This window comes from Panthera leo, chromosome D3 (genome assembly GCF_018350215.1).
Source record: "Panthera leo isolate Ple1 chromosome D3, P.leo_Ple1_pat1.1, whole genome shotgun sequence".
NCBI lineage: Eukaryota > Metazoa > Chordata > Mammalia > Carnivora > Felidae > Panthera > Panthera leo.
The window spans coordinates 10119258-10144345 of NC_056690.1; the positions used below are offsets into that span (position 1 = coordinate 10119258).

At 46.9% G+C, this 25088-nt stretch overlaps 1 protein-coding gene across 1 annotated transcript in view; it reads left to right on the plus strand.

Moving 5' to 3' along the window:
* Positions 1-3160: 3160 nt before the first annotated feature.
* Positions 3161-25088, plus strand: part of RPH3A (rabphilin 3A) — a 279514-nt gene continuing 257586 nt past the window's right edge. Inside the window, exons 1-2 of the mRNA XM_042910479.1 lie at positions 3161-3297; positions 4030-4163. The gene's annotated coding sequence lies outside the window, so the exon portion shown is untranslated. The remainder of the gene's footprint in view (positions 3298-4029; positions 4164-25088) is intronic.

Consider the following 25088-nt stretch of genomic DNA (forward strand, 5'->3'; position numbering starts at 1 on the left):
CTTAGAGACTGATGCGGGGCTTAAACTCATGAACCGTGAGATCGTGACCTGAGCCGAAGGCAGACACTTAACCGACTGAGCCACCCAGGTGCCCCAGGGCAAGGAGTTTTAATGGTCTTGCTTACTGTCTGTATCTCCGGTATCTAGAACAGTGTCTGTTCTAGTGGTAACCGCTCAGTTATTTCCTGAAAGAATTAGTTAACAGCATGTCCAAAGGCAAAGTATGATTATTAGACTTGCGATTTTGTGCAGGAAATCATCCATGTTATAAACCATTTATTCACCTTGCGGTACAGGACTCTACCACACTGTATATATATCTCATGTGAATATACCACAATGTATCCATCCATTCTACTGTTGGTAGGCATTTGGGTTATTTTCGGGTTCTTTGTTTTGTTTTGACGTTTTGGCTCTTATGAATAAGACCACCTGGAACGTTCTAGCGCATGTCTTTTAGTGAACTGATGAATGCATTTCTCTTTGGGATATGTCCGGAATTGCCAGATTATAGTGTCTATGCATGATTAGTTCTAGAAGACATTGCGAGACAGTTTTCTAAGGCGGTAGTGTCCATTTGTACTGCTGTTCAGGTGAGTTTGCACATCTCTGTCTTCCAACCTACAATGTCGTTCCAGGCCCTGTATTCTCTGTTAAAGCAACTTGTGGACATAATCATCCCATTCTCATACCTCACTGCAGTTTCTTTCTTAGTGAACCGTTCACCTCTGCCTGTGCGATTTACCTCCTTAAGAAAGTTCCCTTTCTAGGGAGCCTGGGTGTCTCATTCGGTTACGTGACTGACTTCGGCTCAGGTCACGATTTCGCAGTTTGTGGGTTCGAGCCCCACAGGGGCCCCACACCCAGCTCAGCGCTGACAGTGGGGGCCTGCTTGGGATTCTCCCTCTCCCTGCCCCTCCCCCACTTTCACGAACGGAGCCATTGAAACTTCCTGAATTAAAAGCATGTCACCAGCTGAAAAGGACTACTCTAATGCTCAGTTTATGCCACAGCCGCCACCAGCCAGGAAAAGATTTTGCCCCTGGTGTAGCAGGACCAAAGGTAATTTCTGGATTTGCCTCCAGCATTGGGTTCGGATGCCACACCGAGTTGCAGTAACCTGTCAGGGTGGGTAGGCAAGGCTTGTTTCTACTACTGTGTGTTATTTCCCAGAGATTAAATGTTGCAAACTCATTTATCATGTGCCCTAGAGGCTTAAAAAAAATTCTTTTTAATGTTTATTTTCGAGACAGAGAGCCCATGAGTGAGGTGGGGGTTGGGGAGGGGGCGGTTGGAGAGGCAGAGAGAGAGGGAAACACAGAATCTGAACAGACTCCAGGCTCTGAGCTGTCAGCACGGACCCCAATGTGGGGCCCAAACTCACAAAGTGTGAGATCATGACCTGAGCCAAAGTCAGATGCTTAACTGACTGAGCCACCCAGGTGCTTCGTCAGAGGCTTTAATCTTGTCTTCCAGAACCATGGGGGTGGAAGGAAAAACAGAACTACACGGCGTGCCTGGATTCGGGTAGTTGCCTGCAAGAACTCATTTAATTCCCTTGAATTTCTCAATACTACCAGCACCCTCCTCTCCAGACCCCCCCTTCTCAGGCAACAGCAACTTCACTCACAGAGCCAGCGGCTACCCTTGCCGGCCCTCTTGCCCCCATCCCATGTCCGCTCCACGGCCAAGCCCTGCGGTTCCTACTTCCAGACCTATCTCAATGATGACAGGTGATAGCCGGTGGATAAATATTGCAGATCCTTTACCCCGCGGCTGGGGATTACGTTGAGTGGGGATTTGGGCCCTGTTGCCCCAGGGGTAATCTGCTTAGTGTTCTGCTCTGTATTTGCCTCCTTCCTCTGCCTTGCCCTCTCCTCTATCAGTGTTTCCTGAGGCCAGTTCCCCCAAGTGCATTATTTGCACTCACATCTCTGTCCCGGGGTCCCCTGCTGGAGGAGGTCCTCAAGACGTGACTGCTGGCTGACCCTCCAGCTGGACCTGGGCAACTGGAGGCTTCTCCCAACCTCCCCTGTCCTTGGAATGTGCCTTCTGCTGTTATCACAGTGGGATCCATTTTCATGGACGCAGCCCTGAGACAGCGAGGTGGTGTTGAGATCATCTGGACACTGTGTGACTGAGCCTATCTTTGTTCCTTCCATTGGCCTGGAGGACATCGTTCCTAAGATCACCCTACGAGACTTAAATCACAGCCTACAAATCCTGTCCCCCTGAATGCCAAAATGCCTCTAATGAGAAAAGCTGTCTTGGGGCACCCAGCTGGCTTGGATAGAGCATGCAACAATTGATCTCAGGGTTATAAGTTCAAGCCCCATGTTGGGTATAGAGATAACTTACAAACAATCTTAAAAAAAAAAAAAAAAAAAAAGGCACCTGGGTGGCTCAGTTGGTTAAGCATCCGACTCTTGATTTCAGCTCAAGTCATGATCTCAAGGTTTGTGAGTTCGAGCCCGCATCGGGCTCTGAGCTGACACTGTGGAGCCTGCTTGGGATTCTCTCTCTCCCTCTCTCTCTGCCCCTCCCCCGTGCTCGCTCTCTGTCTCGCTCTCAAAATAAATAAATAAACTTAAAAAAGAAAAAAAGAAAAGGCTGTCCCGAAATAGGCTCTGCCTTGCAAAGAGGCATGTGTGTTATTATCCGAACAGAATGTTTTGAGTTCAGACCTCATGAGTCTGCTCAGGTACCATTCCTGATTAACTCACATGACACTTATAAATTCCCAGAGTGATCTGACCCCCCAGCCTCGGGGCGGGGAAATACGTAAGTGGTTTAGATCGAGGGGCTCCTGATGAAAAAAATATTGTTTCTTATTTTGGAAATCATGATCATGATCTGTGTCTTCCACGTGTGGATATCGGTCGCGGTGGTTTCTGCCTCCAGTGCCACCAGAGAGCCACGGAACGAGCCACGTGCATGCCCGCGAAAGCTCTTGCTGACACGCTGCTCACTGCAGAAGGGGTGGCGGGGGAGACGGTCAGAGCCGGTCGGGGTCATGAGGGGTGGAGTGTGGCTGGAGGTCACAGAGGGGACGCGACCCCAGCTTGATCCTTGAGCCACCACGTGATCTGAGGCTCCTCACCCCTCCCCTGCCCTTGAAATGGGAGCTCCGCCCACCTTTCCCGCGGTGGGAGCCATTTTCAAGGAGCTGTCCTCCAGGGAGTCAGGTGCGCTTGAGACCAAGGTGACTGAAGCCCCGTTAAGAGCTCAGGGTAAACGTTTAAGGTTCTGGTCGCAGTGGGGAGACCTCCTGCCCCTGTGGCTGCCAAGACAAGCTTGGTAAGTCCCCTGCTTATGAACAGCGAGCGCCGCGCGCTCTGGAAGGTCTGCCTCTTGGGTCTCTCCCTGCCCCCGTGTGCGCAGAGGCGGGGGGCAGGTTACCAACCAACATTTGCTTCTGGGGAAAGCGGAACTCAGACACTCCCCCTAGCTTGTAAGGTAATATCCAAATGTCGCATCTGGTCTACAGTGGAGTTATGACCTGGTGCCAGGCCACTGCCTCCTTCCGTCTTTTCCGCAGGCGCACTGAGGCTCTGTGGCCCCAGGGCCTTTTCACGGGCTCTTCTGCCCTGCTGGTTTCATTTATGGGTCATTTCCCCAAAAGAGCCTTCACCCACTCCTCAATTTAAATTCAGTGCCCCTGGGGCGCCTGGCTGGCCCAGTCAGTGGTGCGGGTGACTCTTGATCTCAGGGTTGTGGGTTTGGGTCCCACCTTGGGTACAGAGATTACTTAGAAATAAAATAAAAAACAGTAAGTGAATTCAGCACCCCATGTTATCCCCTCTGGTAGCTCCCTGCTCTTCTCCTTCCTAGCATGTATCGCCATTTGTAATGATACATGTATTTGCTTATTTGTTTAATGTCTACGTTCCTTCCCAAACTGTGACCTTTTTCGAGGACAGCCGTATCTGTCTCATTCACCACTGCATGCCCACCGCCCGGTTACAGAGGCGCTCGATAAATATTGACTGAATGAATGAATAAAGTATTACTGTTATCTCCATTTCACAGATGAGTAAGTCGACTCTCAGGGTGGCCTCATCATTGGCTCAAGAGCCCACATCTGGAAAGTGAAACAGGTCTGCATTCAAACCCAGCACTTCCTCTTCAGCACGTGTCTCAGAGGGCAATTGCTGAGTCATATGGTAAGTGTATCTTTAACTTTATGAGGGCCTGCACACTGTTTTCCAAAGCTCCTGTACCATTTTACATCCCCACGAGAAAACTGGCTGGAAGCATGAGTGGGTGTCAGAGAGGGCCAGAGGAGGTGCTATTTAAGGATTGGATGTTGTGTCCTCCTAAAATTCCAGTGATGAAAGCCTAACCCTAATGTGATGGTATTTGGAGGTGGAGCCTTTTGGAGGTGATTAGGTTAGATTAGGTTATGAGAGGGGGGCCCTCCTGGCCCTTGTAAAAAGGGGAAGAGACACCGGACCTCTCTGTGTGCACGCATCAGGGAAAGGCCCTGTGAAGACATAACCAGCAGGAGGGCCCCCATCTCAGACTTCCAGCCCCCAGAACTGTGAGCAATAACGTTTGTTGTTGAGGCTGCTTAGGCTACGGTATTCTGTTAGAGCATCAGGGATCTGTGGACCGTTCGGAAGCCATGGACCCGTCCTCCAAGGAACTCCCAGGCCTGCTGCCTTCCTAGGACTGAGATAAGGGGCTGTCGGAGGAACTGTAAACACAAAATTGCCCATCACCTTATGAGTTGATCAAGAAAAGTGACATACAGGGGCGCCTGGGTGGCTCAGTCAGTTGAGAGCCCGACTTCGGCTCAGGTCCTGATCTGGCAGTTCTGGGTTCAAGCCCCGCATGGGGGTCTGTGCTGACAGCTCAGAGCCTGGAGCCTGCTTCGGATTCTGTGTCTCCCTCTGTGCCCCTCCTTCACATGCTCTCTCTCTCTCTCTCTCTCAAAAATAAATAAACATTACCAAAAAAAGAAAAGAAAAGAAAAGTGACCTATATCCCTACAGGAGAGTATGACCATCGGAAAACACCACACTCAGTGAAACAGGCCGGTCACAAAAGACCACATATTGTATAATCCCATTTATATGAAACATCCAGAACAGGCAAATCCGTAGAGACAGAGAGGATTGGTGGTTGCCAGGAGCCCAGGGGAGGGAGGAAGGGGAGGGACCACTTAATGGGTACAAGGTCTCTTTTCTGGGGCGGTGGAAGTGCGCCGGAACTAGATAGAGGTGACGGTTGCACAACGTTGCAAACGCGCTTAACGTCCCTGAGTCGAACACTCTAAAATGGTTAATTTTATGCTATGTGAATTTCACCACAGTAAGAAAAGCGCCTCTAAACAGAATTGGTTCCTAGTGGGGATTAGTCAAGCTAACGCCAGAGACCCTCGCCGTTCTGGGCCTCGCGTGGGGCTGCCGCGCTGCTCAGGTCCCAGGTCTCCATCCCGGGAGTGTTCATTCTCCACGAGAGGCGCCCCCTAGAGGCGAGGGACGTGCAGGTCTGCTTCGCCGTCAGGTGCGGATCCGCCTTGCTGGAATGTCCGTGGCTTTCTTCTCTTTTCAGAAAGGCTCAGGAACCAGGGAACGTGGCCTTGATGGTCCAGACTCCAATCAGGAAAGCAGTGTTGGAGGCTGGGACGCAGGTGCCTGCAGGTGGCTGGTGAGAGTCCCCAGACGGCCCCGAGAGGGGCCCCTGTGTTCCCTGCAGGATCTCCATCCCAGAGTTATCTGCTGGTTCCAGGGGCAGAGTGAGGAGTGTTTGGTAATTGCACTGAGCTGGAGACGCTCGCTTGCCAATTACTGGACTTTTGAAGTTATTTGATGTGGGAAAAACCTCTGCACTGCTGACCTGCATGTAAGCTGCAGCAGGAATCAGAGAGCCCAGGCTCGGCACCAAGGTAGACCGAATGCCAGAGATGCCTGTCGCTTCCCGTGTCAGTGATTCCCTCCTGGGCACAGCTAGGCCAGGACAGGCAGTTAAAAATAATCACATCTCTTGAAGTGCCATTTATGGGCAGTAAGGCTGAGAACAATCCTCTCAATGGCGGTACGATTTACGTGCAGCCAGGCACCCATTTTAAATGGACAGTTGGATGCGTTTTGACAGATTTATACACCTGTGTAACCGCCACTCCAGCAAAGATACAGAATATTTCCATTACCCCAGAAACTTTCCTCATATCTCTTTGCCATTAATCACCATCCCCTCAACCCCGGACAGCCACTGACTGATTGGCTTCCCATCAGTGTAGATCCCTACAGTTCCATATAAATGGAACGATACAATGTGTAGTATTTTCTGTCTGGCTTCTTTTGCCCCGCGTGGTTTTGGTATTCATCCATGGTATTGCCTGCGTCTGATGCTAACTAGTATTCCATTCCATGGATATGCACAATTCGTTTCTCTGTGCCCACATCGATGGACATTTGGGTCACTTCCAGTTTTGGGCTTTAGTGAATAAAGCTGCTATGTGCAAGTCTTTGTGTGGGCATAGGTTTTCATTTCTCTTGGGTAAATGCCTAGGAATGGAATTGCGGTTATCAGCGTGTATCTAGCTTTATAAGAAATTGCCAAATGCCTGTCCAGAGTCGTACAGTTTTGCATTCCCACCGGCAACGAATGAGAGTTCCAGCTGCTGCACCCCCTTCACAAACACTCGATATTGTCGGTCTTATTATTATTGTCGGTCTTCTGGTAGGTGCATAGTGGTGTCTCATCGAGGTTTTAATTTGCACTTTCCCGATGATTAGTGCTGTTGAACACCTTTTCAGGTGCTTATTGGCCACTTCTGTGCCGCCTTTTGTGAACTGTCTGTTCCGATATTTGGCCCACATATTATTGGGTTATTTGCTGATTGTTGAATTGTAAGATGATGTTCCAAAGGCAAGGAATGAAGTTATTCAAAATTCTCAGTGTGGCAGGAGAGGCTCCTAGCCTTCCTCTCTCTCTGGGGTCTGGCCAGGATAATGGGGGGATGGGGGGGTGGGGCTTTGGTAATCGAACTGAAGGTGGAGGGACAGAGATTAGTGTAGAAGCACGGAGGGGGAGGTTAACCCCAAGGTCACTTGGAGGACTAAAGCATAGTTTCCCTTGGAGTCCTGCCCCAGAAGGTCTGATAGGTAGGTCTGGGGTGGAGCCCGAGAATCTGCGTCTCTAACAAGTTCCCGGTTGCCGCCGATGCTGCTGGCTGAGGGACCACACGTTGAGTAGCACCTGAGAGATGACTGAGGCTAAGTGAGACCACAGCGAAGAGCTCTTACTCCCTCTTCTTCTCCTCCAGTGTGTATTCTCTGAAGCCCCTCCCTTCCTCTGCCCACCCACCCTGCTTGCAGAGTGGTTATCTATGGGATAGAATGGCTGAGAACCCACACTGTCAACATGGAGAGGCTCAAAGGGATCCAGGGGCCCCAGGGACCAAGGAGGAGAGGGAAAAGCATCAAGGCAGAGATCTTTGCCCACTGACTTCAAAGGGGTAGACACAGCAGTCACCCTGAAAGTTGAGAACAGAGGTCATGAACTTGTTGCACCTGGCCTCCTGGATTTGTCTCTCTCTCTCTCTCTCTCTCTCTCTCTCTCTCTCTCTCTTTTTGTGGTGGTGGGGAGTTGTTGCCACCGTGTTCAAAATTCTTTCGAATGAGTTGTCAACATTTATAAATCGACAGTAATGTAGGATCCTATTTATGGCTAATGGTTGCAACCAAGGTGTCCCAAAACTTCACAACAAGGGTACAGTTATGCCGTCAGTGATTCTGGCGTTTGGGTTGAAGATCTATGGAAACATTTTGGGACACTAAGACCTGGAGAGACACCAAGAATCTATTACAAGTGGGGGTGTGTATCAGGTTTTGTTTTAATGTTTATTTGTTTTAGAGAGACAGAGAGCGAGAAGGAGAGGGAGACACAGAAGCAGGCTCCAGGCTCCGAGCTGTCGGCACAGAGCCCGATATGGGGCTCAAACTCATGACCCACGAGATCATGGCCTGAGCCGAAGTCGGATGCTTAACCGACTGAGCCACCCAGGCGCCCTGGGTGTGTGTGTGTGTGGGCGTGTATATGTGCACACAGTTTTTCCTCATATATGTGTTTATTGGGTTACAAGACTGTACAACCCTAATCAGAAACTTAACAGTAAAGACATTTCGATTTTGCAAGCAGCTGGTAAGAGGGAATTTACAAACTACAAAGAGTAAAATATAAATAAGGAAGCTACAAAAAAAAAAAAAAAAAAAGAAAGAAATGGAAAGGAAAGAACACCTACGTTTGCCAGTAACTTGAGATGGATGAAATAAGAAACATTTTCGATTTTAGTTAAACCTTTAGAATTTTTCAGAGCGCTTAAATGAGAAAAATAAGGAGGTGGAGACAGTGTGGGAGAGAGCACTGCCAATTTAGATGAAGCTAAAAATTTAAGTTCTTGCTCAACAATCCCAACAAATTGGCATTCAAAGTGTGCTATTAATAAAAATGCTCCTTTCAAAAGGAAGGCTTGATGTAAATCGCTTGCCACGCTAAGGCGCTCAGGGCATAAAGACTGGGTTCCAACTTCACTTTTGCTGTATATTAACTGTGTGACCTTGGGCAATTTACTCGACCTTTCTGAGCCTCAGTTTCCTTTTCTGTAAAATGGGGATAATGAAAGCTACTTCTTGGGGAAACTGGACAAAATTCAGCATTAGGCCTTAGGCCAACCTCAAAAGGTCTGCAGGGGCCAAGAAGATCTTTTAAAGGAGCGAGGGAGCCTAGCGGACTAATCAGAGGCAACCCCTCTTTAAAGAGCCCCCTGCTTGTGAGCTCCTGCTTCCAGAAAAGTAGGCTCGGTTTGGCCCAAACTTTCTATCTTTTCTTTAAAAAAAAAAAAATTTTTTTTTTTTTAATGTTTATTTATTTTTGAGACAGAGAGAGGCAGAGCATGAACAGGGGAGGGTCAGAGAGAGAGAGGGAGACACAGAATCTGAAACGGGCTCCGGGCTCTGAGCTGTCAGCACAGAGCCCAACGCGGGGCTCGAACTCTCGGACCGTGAGATCATGACCTGAGCCGAAGTCGGACGCTGAACCGACTGAGCCACCCAGGCGCCCCCAAACTTTCTATCTTTTCAAAGAACGACTGAAAATCCCCTTGTTTATGTGATCTTCCGGTTTTTAAGTTTTGGCAACCGATTCACATGTTTCTAAAACACCAGCTAAACCACGCAGAACAGACTCTGCAGGGCAGACTTGGCCCCAGTGCTCTGGTTTTTGCATCACTTGCCTTAAAGAGGAAGAGAATGAGATGGTTTCCATGCTGGAAAGATGCGTTGTTCCGTTTCGGCTTTGGTGACAGTCTGTCCTGCCCAACTCAAGCCGACAGGAATAACCACTAACGCTGTTGAGTGCCTACCACGTGCCGGACTCTGTTCCAAGGACTTCGCCTGAAACATTTCCTGTAAGACTTCCGGTTACGACTGTTACTTCATTTGGGTCACAAAGGGGTTAAAAAAACCTGGTGGAAAGTCCATTTTCAGCACCGTTGAAGTCACGGATGTTCCTTCAGAGACTAGAGATGAAGGCGGACCCCGCGGGCCCGACCCCACGCCCTTTGATTTTCCTTTGGGGACCCTTCCTTGAGGGCAGAGGGTTCCTGTGTGCAAGCACACGTCCCTGTCTGTTGGGGATCAGCAAAGGGAGGGAATGACTCTCTGAATGGGGTTGGAGGACCGTGCGAATGGGTTCTGCCGGCTGAGCCACCCACCTGCAGAGACAACTAACTTTTCTGGGCGGAGGAGGCAGAGGGGGTGGTGGTCTTCCTGAGCCTTAGGCTTGGCTCGTGAACCCTCTATGACTCCCCCCGGGGCCACTGCTCCCACATCTAAGGGCAGAGCGCGCGCGCGCGCGCATGTGTGTGTATGTGTGCGTGGTGTGTGTGTCGGGCGGGGGGGGGGACTTGGTGATCGAGGGTCACGCGCAGGTGGCTTTGCCGCTGCGGTGGCGGCGGTCGCAGAGGCGACACCGCTGGAGGCAGAGGAGGACGGGCAGCCGGCCCACCATCGCTGCGGGCGGGTAAGGTGGGCAGGGCGGGAGCTGCGGGGCAGGGAAGGGGGCCGGCCGCCGCGGGTCCGGCCTCCCGGAGCGGCAGCCTGCGCCGGGTAGGGGGTCGTGGGGGAGCCATGTGGGGCGGGGAGGGGACGCAGGACGCCGTCCGCGGGAATGGGACTGCTGGAGCTGGAGGGTGCGCTAGAACTGGGGGTGGGGCGACGACGGAATTGGACGGCGAGGCGAAGGCACAGGACCCGCGGATCCCCTGGGTTTTGGGGGGCGGGTCCCTGCGAGTGGCTGCATCCGCGCGCGGAAAACAGGTGGTCGCCGGGTGCGAGCGGTCCCTCGGGGCGCAGCGGCCTGGCACCGACCGCGGCAGTGCCCCTCTTTCCCTCTTCGCCAGGCCGGCAGCGGGTCAACACCTCGCCAGGGTAGCCCCAGGGTGTTGGATGTGCGCCTAACCCGCGGGCCCAGGGGTTGCCGATCGCTGTGCGGTGCTGAGCCGAGCGGATGGACCGCGGGGCCGGCTGGAGCCCCACCGGGGAGACTCAAGGTTGCTGTAGGCAGGATTGTGCGCGCGGTGCGGCCAGAACCGCCAAATTCTCGGGAAGCCAGAAAGCGAGACATTTATGTAAAATCACCTATAGATTTTGGCAATTAAACTTAAAAACACTTTTTATAATGAAAAGTTTGGAACATACAGAAAAATAGGGAAACTAGTATAGTAAAACAATTTTCATTTTTAAAATACTGTATGAGTCAAATAAAACATGTTCCATGGCCACCTCTGGCTGCTCACTGCCCTGGTCCAAGCCCTGGCTACTCAAAGTGTGGCCCTGGACCCCAGCAGCGTCAGCACCGCTTGGGAGATGGTTAGAAACGCTGAATCTCAACCCCCACTCCAGACCTATTGAATTAGACTCTGGATTTTAATGAGATCCCCAGTTGATCTATATACATGTTAAGGTTTGAGAGGCACTGCTCTAGGCCTTTTTGCCTGGACGAATTTTATCCTCCTCCCTCATTGGTCTTCCTGCCTCCAGGGTCACACTTTTTTTTTTTTTTTTTTTTTTTTAATTGATTGTAGTCGGAGTTCTTAATAACCTAAGGCTCAGATCTCCAGACAATTTGGTGGAGGGGAGAACATTGTTTAGGAAAGCCTGGTTATATTCCATAGTAAAACTCATGGCGTTCACACTCGTCTTACCTTCTCCAGGGCCCTGCCAGAGCTCCTTCTCTCTTATAAATCTTATAGGATTGTTTTGAAGATGAAAGGAGGTAATATAAGTAAGAGCATTTGTATATATTTTTATTAGTCAGGACTCTTTCAGTGAAAAGAGTTAACCTAAACCAGCTTAGACTAAATAAATAAATAAATAAGTAAATGACTTTATAGTTTCAAGACTTGGAAAAGACTAAGGGAGGATTACAGGTACGGCTGGATCCAGAGGCTCAGATACTTGGAACTTGGACAATGGGGGCTGGACCAAAACCTGGACCAAAAAGGTTGACATTGGGAGCATGGTGGCTTCCAAAAAGAAAAAAAAAAATGTGGGAAATAAATTGTTGGCGTGGAAGGATCAGATGTCCTTACTTAGTCAGAAACGATATTTGTTATTATTCTTTGTGGTTTTGTCTGATCTCCCCGAGTAGATTTCAAGTTCCTTGAGAGCTGTGGCTCTGTCTTCCTCCTCTTTGCATCCCCACATGTCAGATGTGGTGCATTTCACATAATGATGCTCAGGAAGTACTGAATCAAATGTAATTGACTCAAGTAGATTGAGTCTCTGAGACACCAGCCTCAGGCAAGCAATCTCTCTCCCCCTCTGAGTTACAGAGGAAGTCACTGTTCTCAAGCTTGTATAAAGAACATCACAGACTCTGACATCAGATGCCTTTGTTTCTCTCACTGCCACCGCTCAATTCAAAGTCAGTTTGTCTAGGAAAATGGGCCCAGCATGAGACCATTTCATACTGCGCAGCATTTTGTTATGCAAAGGTAACAGGGTTTTTCTCAGCGTGACCCCAGCGATAGTGCCTGTCTATGATTGTTACCTCAGAGTCAGGAAGGAAAACAGAAGCTTTCAATAGTATGTGTCAGTCAGAGGGAGGTGCTGATTCCCTATTTTGTTAGGGGCCAAGATTCTTTTGAGAGGCAAAACTGTAATTTCCGGCAGCTCGTAAGAAAACAAAACATAACAAAAAAGCCCCTCAAATCACCAACCCCTCCTCCTCAAAACAACAAAAAAACCCAACCAGAAACAACCTTCCCATATCCAAAAACAAAAGCAAAACAATACAACCCCAAATCAAACAAAAACCAACCAAACAAACAAATAGAATGCAGAGAACTCTAGGAAGGTCTACAGAAGATTAGAAGTCTTGGGGCGCCTGGGTGGCGCAGTCGGTTAAGCGTCCGACTTCAGCCAGGTCACGATCTCGCGGTCTGTGAGTTCGAGCCCCGCGTCAGGCTCTGGGCTGATGGCTCAGAGCCTGGAGCCTGTTTCCGATTCTGTGTCTCCCTCTCTCTGCCCCTCCCCCGTTCATGCTCTGTCTGTCTCTCTCTGTCCCCCCCCAAAAAAATAAATAAAAAACGTTGAAAAAAAAAATAAAAAAAAAAAATAAAAAAAAAAAATAAAAAAAAAAAGAAGTCTTTTAGAGGGGTACAATTCCTGGAATTGGATTTCTGTTCTTTTGGTCCAACCTGAATGGGAGAGACAGTAGGGAGTGTAAACATGACCCGAGAGGGATTCACAATTATTTGTCCTATGAATTCCATCATTAGAGATCTTTTTTTCTCTCTCCATCATTAGAGATCTTAATGGGTTAAGCTCCTATGTAAAAAAACAAAAACAAAGGCAAAAGTATCAGCCACTCACATTTCAGTCTGAACTAGTCACTTGTTGATAGCTAAGAGTTGTAAACTCAACGGTTTACATGGTCCAGGCATCACATGTCAACAAGTGAGCCAGGAAAATACAAGAATGGTAGGGATAGGATGAGTTGGAGAACACGTGCCCCGTCCACAGGGAGCGGCTGCGACTCAGCTCTGGGCAATCATTACCATGAGAAATTACAGGCTCAGTGTTACCATAATTTTTGGAACAGAAGATGGAAATCTAAATAATTTTTACATGAAACCTTCCAAAAATTAAGAGAAAAAATTACCTGCTTTATCTACTAGTCCTTAACCTTTGCTCATCACAGTTTCCCTCGATAATCTGATCAAAGCTATAGAGCCCGGGAAATTTGTTTTGTACACAATTTCATAGAGGGCCTCCTTCAATTCCGCTATGTGTCTGTACGTCAGAACCAACGCCTCCTCTGCCATTTATACTTCCCAAGAGAGGATCTGATTGGTGAATTTGCCATCATGAACCGTGTAGTACTTGTTTTTATCTATCAATCAATCAATCTATCTATCTATCCCTCTATCTATCAGAGAGAGATGGAAGAGAGAGAGAGAGAGAGAGAGAGAGAGAGAGAGAGAGAATCCCAAACAGGCTCCATCTGGGGCTAGGTCCAACAACCCTGGCATCATGCCCCAAGCCAAAATCAAGAGTCTGATGCTTGGGGTGCCTGGGTGGTTCAGGATGAATGTCCGACTTCAGCTCAGGTCGTGATCTCACGGCTTGTGAGTTTGAGCCCCACTTCAGGCCCTGTGCTCACAGCTCAGAGCCTGGAACCTGCTTCTGATTCTGTGTCTCCTTCTCTCTCTGCCCCTCCCCCACTTGTGCTCTGTCTCTCTCTGTCTCTCAAAATAAATAAATGTAAAAAAAAAAAAAAGTTCCAACAAAGCAGTCTAAAAAAAAAAAAAAAGAACTTGTAAAAAAAAAAAAAAAAAGGAGTCTGATGCTCAACCCACTGAGTCACTGCACGTGCCCCAGATGTGCAGCACTTCTATTGGATAGAATTTCACTCATGGTCTCCTTCTCATGTTGTGATTGGTTGCCATTAGCTTGGGCATTGATTCTGCGTCCAATCAGGTGTGGCCAGTGGCTGCAGGGCTGGCTGTTCAGAACAAAGTATCTCCCGCACGGGTTACTTTTCTCAGACGCAGACATGGGCACCCAGATCCTTTGCATTTCATGACTTGTTCTCCAGGATGCCTCCTTGCTGACACACCTCCATCCCCCCATTCTCTCTTTCCGTTTGGAAAACCCCCTCCTTCCGCCCTTTCATCTTTTTATATTAAAAAAAAATCTGGTAAAGTAGTTAATTTCAGTCTGTCACAGTCTCAGTTAAAAAATTAGTCTATCAAAGTAATGAAACTACACATTTAAAAAGATTATAACATTTACATCAAAATACTAGTTTCCTGTTCCTGTCCTGGTCCATCCCTAGACACAACTACTTTCAACTCCCTTAGCTATCTCTTAGGGAATTTACCCATGTTCATATTTCTGTTCTTGAGTTTGGCATATATTTCTAGTTATTTCATTCACTTGATCATTAATCAGTTAATTAATTAAACGTATATACAGGAAGCACCTACAATGGGCTAGGGGCCCACACCGTGATGGATAGAGGGATGAGCAAAACCAGAGGCTGATCTGTGATTAATCAAAGAATCACACGATTATGTGTAAGATGGCAAGTGCTGTAAGTAAACCCAGGAAAGGTATGTTGCACCCTGAGAGATCATAAAGGGGAATTTGATCTGGTCAAGGGAACCAGTGAAGGCTTCCCTGAAGAAAGTCGACTGAACTGAGATCTAAAAAGTGAGCAGTCGTAAAAGCCCCGGGAGAGAGGGAAGAGGGGAAAGGAAAAGCATTTCAGGTAGAGGGAACAGCGCATGCAAAATCCGTGGAGAGAAGGGGTATGGTGGATATCAGAAACCATTTTCCTGCCCACCTGGGACTGCAGTCTCTAAATGAACCTTCGTAGGGGACACTTGGAAGACAGGCATTGTGGTTAAGACGTGGGTCACAGTTTCAGATCTTGTCTCCCCAACGCATTAGCTGTTTGCTCTCAGACAAGACACCTAAATTCTGAGTCTCCGTTTTCTTACCTAAAATGCGGTTTCTAAAAGGGAGAGGGTTCTGTGATGAGCATGAAATGATACAATTCTTGTAAAGTTTTGCTCAGTGCCTGTCATACGAGAAGTGGTCAAAAAATGCTCATTGATATTATCACTACATCATTTTTGTTCTCTCTCTAAATGTCAGCAGATGGGGCAAATCTAGGCTGAATCCTGAGGTTGAGGGCTAGCAGAGTCTGGAGGGCAAACAAAGCTTCGGTTTGAGCTGGTGACCACGTCTGATGTTTTCAGATCACGGCAGAGACAGAGAGAGAGAGAGAGAGAGAGAGAGAGAGAGAGAGTGCATGGATTTTGAAAGTCACCCTGAGCTTGGTGTTTTCCTGGTCTGCAGCCATTAGCCCTGATTATAGGAAGTGCTTCAGAGCTGTGTGGAATCTCTCACTGCCTGTTAGGACTGTCTGGGCAGGAGGCAGAAAGTGGATGCGTTGGGGTCAGACATGCCTAGAGTGCATCACAAGACTCTAGTGCCACGTCCAAGGCTCAGAATCTGAGAGTCCAGCCTTTCGGCCAGACAGCTGTGCTGGTCATTCTCCTTCTGTCTTGTCTGGGATTCCAAAAACCCACTTTATTTTGACCTTGCCCCTGACCTTGGTGGGCACCCTGAACCCAGGTAACAGGTTGTCTATGGTTTGTTACAACGATGATGATGTGGGCATTAAAGCTGCAGGAAGACTAGCATTTCTCCGTCATTCCCTCTCTCTTTCTCCCTACCTCTGTGCCTCTGTCCCTCTCTGTGCCTCACTCTGTCTCTGCCAGTTTGTCTTCCTATCTGTCTCTGCCTCTGTCTTCCTCTCAGTCTCCATCGTCATCATCATCGTCATTATTACCATTATTATTATCATTATCTCTTTGTCTTTCTATATGTCTCTTTGCCGTCCGGGTCTCAGTCTTTTGTCTCTGTTTCTCTCTGCTCATCTCTCCATTTTTCTCCAGGCTTAACATCAAGTTCTTTCTCTTTATCTCTTGGTCTCTTTCTGTCTCCCCTGCCCGCCCCACGCATCTCTTCCATCTCCCAAGCCCTTCTTTTTTTAAATTTTTTTATTTTTTAAAATTCTTTATATTTGAGAGAGAGACAGAGAGACAGAGTGCGAGTAGGGGAGGGGCAGAGAGAGGGGGAGACACGGAATCCGAAGCAGGCTCCAGGCTCCGAGCTGTCATCACAGAGCCCGACACGGGGCTTGAACCCATGAACCGCGAGATCGTGACCTGAGCCAAAATTGGACGCTCAACCGACTGAGCCCCCTGGGCGCCCCCTCAAGCCCTGCTCTAAGATTCTATGATTTTATGAAAATAGTCCAGCCCCCTCAACAAGACCACTTGTAACCAAGGACTGGGCCAACATCATTTTTGTATTTTGTATTGAGGGCAGTGGGGGAAGTTAGCTGCTGTGGATTTTGATATAGTTTAGTCAAGACAGCCTTTTTATTAGCAAATGCGTGTGGATTGGTTCACCAGATGTAAGATGTGACTAAAATATTAAATTCCTACACTGCCAGAGCACTAATGGATTCGGAAGGTAAATTATAGAAGCGTGTTCTCCCACAGGAATTCCGACATTTAAAATTAATTTTTTCTTAATTCTGTGTCCACCGCGTTACACACTGGTTTTGAGGAGGAACATTCAAACCCGAGTTCTTGATGAGCACCCTAATAGAGGAGAACAGTAGTAATTAAATTAGAAGTGTAAAAATTGTTCTTCGGTTCCTTCCTGCAAGTTTTCTTACCTCGGGGAGCATGAACAAGAGGAAATGTTCTGCAGAGTCTTGACAAAATTAAGATGATCAGCTTTTATGGAAATGAGCAGATCCACAGATAAAATGGTTGGGGGAAAAAAAACCCCACCTATCCAAAGCTTGGGACGAGTTTTAAGATTTTTCCTCCCTCCCTCCTTCTCTTCCTCCGTTTCTTCTCCCTTTCTTTCCTTTTTCTTTTCCTTTCTGTGTAGTATTCCTCCCATCTATATGATGCCTGGGTCGGTAGCCTGTGGTGCTTGAAACTGAACTGACATTCAAGACACCTGGCTTCCACCCCAGCCTTGTTGCTTACCAGCTGTGTGACCTTGGGAAAGTTACTCAGCTTCCCTGGGCTTCAGTGTCCTCTTGTGCTGAGCAAGAAGCTTCTGGAGGAGATGACCAGTAGTATTTTTCTCAGGTCTAAAATTCCTTGAAGCACACCCCAACAAATGTTTACTGAAAAAAATTTTTTAAAAATGTTTGCTTATTTATTTTGAGAGGGAGTGCAAGCAGGGGAGGAGCAGAGAGAGAGGGAGAGAGAGAATCCCTAGCAGGCTCCACACTGTCAGCACAGAGCCCGATGTGGAGCTCGAACCCACGAACCGTGAGATCATGACCTGAGCCCCAATCGAGTCAGATGCTTAACTGACTGAGCCATCCAGGCTCGCCAATATTTAATTTTTTTAATCTGCAGTTTTGCCCTTGTTATGAAGAGGACATATTCATTAAACAATTAAAAAAACAAACAAACAAATGGAAACTATCTATATTCCTATCACCCAAGGAGCACTGTGAACATTTTGATGCATTCCCTTTCAAGTTTTTTTTGATACGTAGTTTCAATATGTGGGTTGTTTATATTGTGTGCAACTCTTGGGTGTTCTCTTCTCTTCAGTTAGAATTTTCTCCTTGGGCATGTCTCCCAGTCCTTCTGTCTTACGAATATTTTTAATGGGTACATAATATTTCATCCAGCACCTGTATGTACATAACCATTCCCTGTTCACATCAGCTTTTCTCTTTTTCTGGCTACTTCAGCTGGGGAGACTCAGAATTGTCTAAGGCCCCTCTGCACTGTTTTAGAGCTTTAACAGACAACTGGGGTCCAGCTGCATGAATCTGGATGGCAGGTACATTTTGTTTAAACTAAAGAGGGTTTTTATTTTTTATTTTTTTAATTTTTTTTAAATTTTTTTTTAACGTTTCATTTATTTTTGAGACAGGGAGAGACAGAGCATGAACAGGGGAGGGTCAGAGAGAGGGAGACACAGAATCTGAAATAGGCTCCAGGCTCTGAGCTGTCAGCACAGAGCCCGAAGCGGGGCTTGAACTCGCGAACCGTGAGATCATGACCTGAGCCGAAGTCGGCTGCTTAACCGACTGAGCCACCCAGGCGTCCCTAAAGAGGGTTTTTAATAATTAATTAATTTTAGGGGTGCCTGGGTGGTTCTGTCGGTTAAGCATCAGCTCAGGTCATGATTTCACAGTTCATGAGTTTGAACCCCGCCCTGGGCTCTGTGCTGACAGCTTGGAGCCTGGAACCTCCTTCAATTTTCTCCCTCTCTCTCTCTCTCTGTCCCTTCCCCACTTGTATGCTCTCTATCAAAAGTAAAGAAATAAAACATCAAAAAATTAATTTAATTCCCACATTAAAAAAAACAAAAACTAAGATCGCACACACAAAAATCCAGATTTCCAATGTCTCTTAGAAATGTAAAAATAAGCCCCAGTAGCAATACGCAGGTGGTGTCGAGGGGCAATTGTCCCTTTCACTGGGCACCGTCTCCTTGTTTGTCCCCTGAGACCACCTCCTCTCATTTAGTGGTCCCTGTGGGCATTTGAGTTCGAGACCTCTGGGCGAGTTTATTGTGTATGAGCTGAAGCCTGGTACCAGTTAGGCACAGGCTGTGATGTGCTGAACTTTTCAGCCTCCGAACGGGATCCAATAAATACATTCTGGGCACTGTGCCACTCAGGCTGTTTTTACAGGTGCTGTGGGGATTGTGGGGCTGAATTTCTGTGCTCTGCATTGTTTTTGGTGGCTTGTGCTTAGAAATGAAATCATTGCCAGGATGCAGGGACAGACAACTCGGCAAGACTCCTAACCTCGTCTTGAGAATCCAGGACTATGATAGACCATCATTTATTTCTTTTTACCTGTAGTTTTATGTGTGTGGCCGGCTGCATTCTGAAGTCTTTAAAAAAAAATTTTTTTTTTAACGTTTATTTATTTTTGAGACAGAGAGAGACAGAGCATGAATGGGGGAGGGTCAGAGAGAGAGGGAGACACAGAATCCGAAAGAGGATCCAGGCTCTGAGCGGTCAGCACAGAGCCCGATGCGGGGCTCGAACTCACAGACCGTGAGATCATGACCTGAGCCAAAGTCAGACGCTTAACCCACTGAGCCACCCAGGCGCACCATCTGAAGTCTTAATTTAGGAGCCTTGGCCAGGCCATCTGCAACCAGACCCTTCCTGGAACATGCTGCAATTGTAACTATATCCTTATTTGTGAGCTTATTCGTATGTGTCTCCCTGTGGCAGAGATAGTAACGCTCATCAGATATTCCATATGCTCTGCCGCCTTCCTCGCCCCCTTGTGGTGAAGTGGGGCCATGTGATCAGTGCTGGCCAATGAGCTCTGAGCACAGGGGTGTGGTCACTTCCTGGTCTAAGCATAGGAAAGGCTGTGAGTTCTCACTGTGTCTGTCTATGCCCTGTGGAATGTGAGGGCCTCATGATCAAAATGTGAGATCAGAGTATCATTTCAGCCTGGATTCCTGAATTACCTGGACCCGCGACAGACTGTGACAGAAGAGTAAACTTTTGTTGTGTTAAGACACTGGGATTTTGAAGTGCTTGTTACTGCAGCATACCCTAGCTTAAGCTGACTGATACATCCTCTTAGAATTGATGAGTAGCGATTATACATTCATGTCCACAAAAGCCTTTGGCAGATAGCCAGGGTTGAATAAATGTTATAGAATGGATAAACGAACACACGTGGTGTTTTTAGACTATACATACACCCAACTCTTTTTCCCTCCTGGGATGGCAGTTAGATTAGAAGGACACCCTCCTGGGGCAGAAAAGGAGAACACACATTTATTGAGCACCATCTATTTTGGCAGTTATTATCTACATTGAAAGAAGAGGAAAAACAAGCCCAGGCCGATTAGGCAGTTTGCTGAGGGTCATGGAGCTGTTTAATACATCGTTCTGCTTAAATGTCTCCAATCCATCTTTTCAGTTGTCTTTAGGTTTTAACTTTAATGCCTTCCCTGATCACCAGGCTAGATTACTTTTCACTGTTATACGTTCTCCTAACTCCTGGAGCTTCCCCATATAACAATATCATTTCTAATTAGATTTTCGGGGTTCTGAGGGTAGGTCCTGTGTCTGTCTTGCCCAGTGCTGGATCTCTAGCACCTGGTATACTGCCTGGAAAATTGGAAGTGCTAAATAGATGTTTGTTGAATGAATAAAAAAGGGTCAGAAAACCTGGACTTCTTTTTTCTGGTACTACCACTAATCAATTGTGTCACCTTTGATGAGTGATTTTGCCTCTGTGAATTCCAGTGCTCCCATTTGTACAAGGAAGGTGTTTGACTCTGGTGTTCCATAAATATTTCATTCACAGATTACCCTCTTGTGCCTCCTCAGGGTCTTGTTTTGGGTTACTTTGTCATCCTTTTAATTCCATTTCTATTCCCGGAATAAATGAGAGAGCTGGGATTTGAACCCAGGCAGTCTAACTAAACAGTCCATGACAGGGGCACTTGGCTGGCCCAGTCAGTAGAGCGTGCGACTCTTGATCTCAGGGTTGTGAGTTCAAGTCCCATGTTGGGTGTAGAGATTACTTAAAAATGAAATCTTAAAAAAAACCAAAAAAAAAAGCGCATGATTTTAACTACTTATTCTACCCATCGATTCCCCCACCTGTCCTTGTGTTTGATCATTATTCATCTATCCACTCATATGGTCACTCATCCATCCATATATCTTACTATCTATCCAAACGTCCACCCAAATATCCCTTCCTCCTTGCACACATGCATGTATCCATTTATTCATCAGGTATCTTCTGTCCAAATACCCATATATTTTTTGACAAGTGCTTTTGGAATGAATATTCCAGGCCCTGTGCCGGGCTACTGGGGTCCAACAGGAACAAACTGACTCAGTTCCTACCCTCCTGGAGTCTCAATCTCATGGGTATAGAGAGGTTTCTCCTGTGCTGCTATTAATATGGGACATTGAAATAATGCCCAACGTGTGAGCTGGAGCTCTTCAGTTGACTTTATTGTATTGATTTTTGTATCCTCATGGATAATATAATGCTGTATTGTTATTATTATATGTAAGTACATTAAGTCACCAATGTTTATTGAGCACTTACTATATGCCAGGCACTGTGTTAGGTGCACACAAGACCCATCTTGTTCTGTAGCTCTAGAAGGCATCACTCACACTGTGTTCTGTTTGATCCTGGAGTTGTACAGGATAGTGGGACCGTGCATTTGTCACTGTCTTAAAGGAGTCCACAGCCTAGCATAACGACTAAGAGCTTGGGTTCTGGATCTGGACAGCCTGGCCTTGAGTCCCGTTTCTGCCACCTACCGGCTATGCAATTTTGTTAAATCACTTCACCTCTCTGTGCTTCAATTTCCTCACCTATAAAATAGGGATAACAGTTCTCACTTCATAGATTGTTATATGGCAAAGGGCTAATCAGTGCAGAAGCTCTTAGAATAGTACATAGCATATAGTAAGTGTTCAATTAAGGACTAGTGAGCAGCTTAGATATATATATGCACTTGGTGGTTTTCTTTAATAATTTTTCAGATGGGGAGGGAAACTGAGTCAGGAGCATAACCTAGCCAAACTTGACATGCTCAGCTAAACCCAGAGTCTGTGATAAATTGATTAGTGACTATTCATTGATCTAGAGGGTATATGGTTCATGTAGCAAGGTACTGACTGACCCAAGCTGACATAAACCAATTATAATAAAGTGTGACTCCATTTTGATGTTTGACTACCAACAGCTCTCAAACTGTCTCCCTTTTCCTTTTCCCTTTGCTTCATACCTGGGCAAGCCAGTAAGGAATCCCACGTGCCGTCTCCTGTGGCACCACATATGTGGGAACCTTCACCCAGCTCTGTTCCCTAACCACAATAATATGAGAGCCTCATTCCTCTCTTTGGTCAAGATGTTCCAGACCAGCTTGAGTGCCTGCCCTATTCTCCCCAGAAAAATTTCACGATATGAGTAACAAATCTTTATGTCCTCTCTTGGTGCATGTGTGGCCTCATCAGTCTTGACTCCAAACCAGCTTTGGGTAGGGTATTGATTCTACCTTCCATGGGACAACCACAAAACACTAATGTTAACTGAGAATGAACTTGGAGAAACCACATATAATGGAGATACTAACTGATCTGAAGGAAACGACCTAGAAATCCCACTTCTCGGACACTACTGGAGAATGCACATACACCTGTGTGAGAGGAATAGCTCGATAAACCGTCCTGCTACATCCTGGCATGGGCTACTTGTAGCCATTAAAAAAAAATTAAGCAGGGTGATGATGTTCAGAGAATGTCGCTGAGTGAGAAAAGCAAGATGAAGAATATGTTAAGTATGTCTGTGTTCTTTTTAGATTAAGTTTTGTGTATGGTGTGAGGTAGGGAATCAAGGTTTTTTTTTTCCCATATGGATATGCAATTGATCTAGGACCATCTATTCAAGTGATCCTTTTGGACAATAACAATGCCTTTATTGTAACTCAGATGACTGTCTACGTGTGGTTCTGCTTCAGAACTTTATTTTGTGCACGGGTCTATTTGTCCATCATGTGCCAACACCGCAAAACCTTAATAATTAAAGCTTTAAATAAGATTTGAAATCTGGTGGTGTGAGCTTTTTCTTCCTCCTTGCCTTTCTTCTATATTGCTTGATTTTTATTAGGTTCTTTGCATTTCCATATAAATTTTAGAATCAGCTAGTAAATTTCAATTTAAAAAGCCTAGTAGATTTTGATTGGGATTCCGCTGAATCCATAGATCATTTTGGGGAGAACTAAAATCTTAAGAGTCTATTGACATGGGACATTTCTCTATTTATGTGAATATTCTTTAATTTCTGTCTGCAGTATCTGGAGTTCTCAATGTAGAAATCTTCCTCGCCTTTTGTTAAATTTGTTACCAGGTTTAAACTATTTTTTGATTCTGTGGTAAATGATATTGCACTCTATTATTTATTTATATAAGTAAGCCCTGCACGCAACATGGGGCTTGAACTCACGACCCTGAGATCAAGAGTCATGTGCTCCACTGTCTGAGTCAGCCAGGTGCCCCAATGTTATTGCATTAAAATTTTTTTAAATGTTTATTTATTTTTGAGAGAGAGAGAGACAGAACGTGAGCAGAGAGAGAGGGAGACAGAGTCCGAAGCAGGTTCCAGGCTCTGAGCTGTGAGCACAGAGCCGGATGTGGGGCTGGAACCCACAAACCGTGAGGATGATATTGCATTTTAAATTTCCTTTTTCTATTCTTTGTTGCTGATGTAACGTGTGTACAATAGGATGCCATTTATGTTAACCTCCCCCTACCCAAACCTTTTCTGTGACTTAGTCTGTGTGTAAATTCATAGGAAAAAGCCCGGAACTGGACCACAGAGGTAACTTCTGTGGGGCGAGGAGGAGAAAGGGACTGGGATTCTTAGGGAAAGGTGGTGTTCAAGAGGGACATTAGCCTTATCTGTCATGTTTCAGTTCTTATATAAAACGGAATTTTTTAATGTGTAACTTGCGTAACTAAATATCTATTGAAAGAAAAGGAAAAACAAAGGGTCCCCTTGCCCAAGCCTGGTTGGGAGCCTGTGTGATTGATGAATTAATTGGACGAGCCCGGGGACTCCCTCCCACCCATGTCAGGAAGGCACCTGGATGGAAATTGTGATTAAAAGCACGCAAGTCTGATCAACTGGGTTGTCCTCTGCACAGAGACGGAGTCAACTGAGCATCCGTGGAAGCGGGTCCAAGGAGGCCAGACTGATCAGTGTGTGTGTCTAGACCTGTTCAGAAAAGAGAGTTGCAAGCAAGAGAACCTGCCTGTGCATCAGATCGATTCCTAGGATGGAGGGGCTCAGTATTATGACCGCCCAACTGACTCTGTGATTGCACGACAGCCTATAACGTCTTTGTTCAGCTGGGTCCCCCCCCCAGCTGCAGGCCAGAGACACGGGTTTGAGTACAGGGATTCCGTTTGGCACATGGTTCCAAAGTGCTAGCCGGGGAGAGAAGTGAGCCAGAGAAGGGCGGTCAGCTGTGGGGTTTCGCTGAGGGCCAGCTGGGCTCACTCTCGCTCAGGGCCCTGGGAGACTGACGCACATGCTTCCAAGCTGCTCATGGTGCACAGAGTTGTGTGGATGAGGAAACACTTATTCCTCAACTCACACCAGTCATCAGTTGAAGCTGCTCCTGGGGGCATTGTCTCGGTGACACTTCAGCCTCCACGATGGATTGACCTGTTTTGGGAACCAGAGAAAGTCTTGGCAAAGAATCACAGGTGTTATAGAAGTTACCACCTCGGTGAGCAAGGGACAGTGAAGGGGACACTTAACAGTGGGCGCAATGGCTTCCTGTACAGGTTTGTAACAGAAGAAACGTGCCTGGTAGCGAAGATGAGTTTGTGTCCCCCGAGCACTTCTGCTTCTCAACAGCGGCCAATCAATTGGCAGTCTGATTTACGCGTTGCTCTCTTGTGAGCTAGGCCGCCTGTAGGAGTCAAGAGAGACGGCTCCTTTATGCAGGTACGTGGCAACATTGAATTTCTTAAGACCAAGTTTGGAAGCTGACAAGTGAAAAGTTGCAGCAGGCAGGGACCAGGGACCATGAGTGCGTGAAGTAGGCAGGAGGAGGGGGATCATGCTTAGGAAGTGCTTACATGGTGCCTCGCGTGTAGTAAATGCTCAATAAAAGTAACGTACAGGACAGCAGTCAGCAGCAACTATTTCAAGGGACGGTTTTAAGGAGAAAGCGGAACTGAGTGTAACTTAGGGAAAAGATGCCAGAAAATTTAGGAAACTCACCAGGAGGAGGTTATAAAAGAAGTCTCCATGCCTGACATTGGCCTCTTGTATAGACCTTGTAATTAGGATGACAGTCACTTTCTATTAATTGCGGCCATGGCGGTTTCGTAGAGGTGAGGTTAATTGGTAATATGGGTGTGTGACATCTTCCCTCAGATAAGTTAGGTGCCAGTAATTAACCTCTTTGTTCCAGGGGGCAGCCATTCGTTGTTTG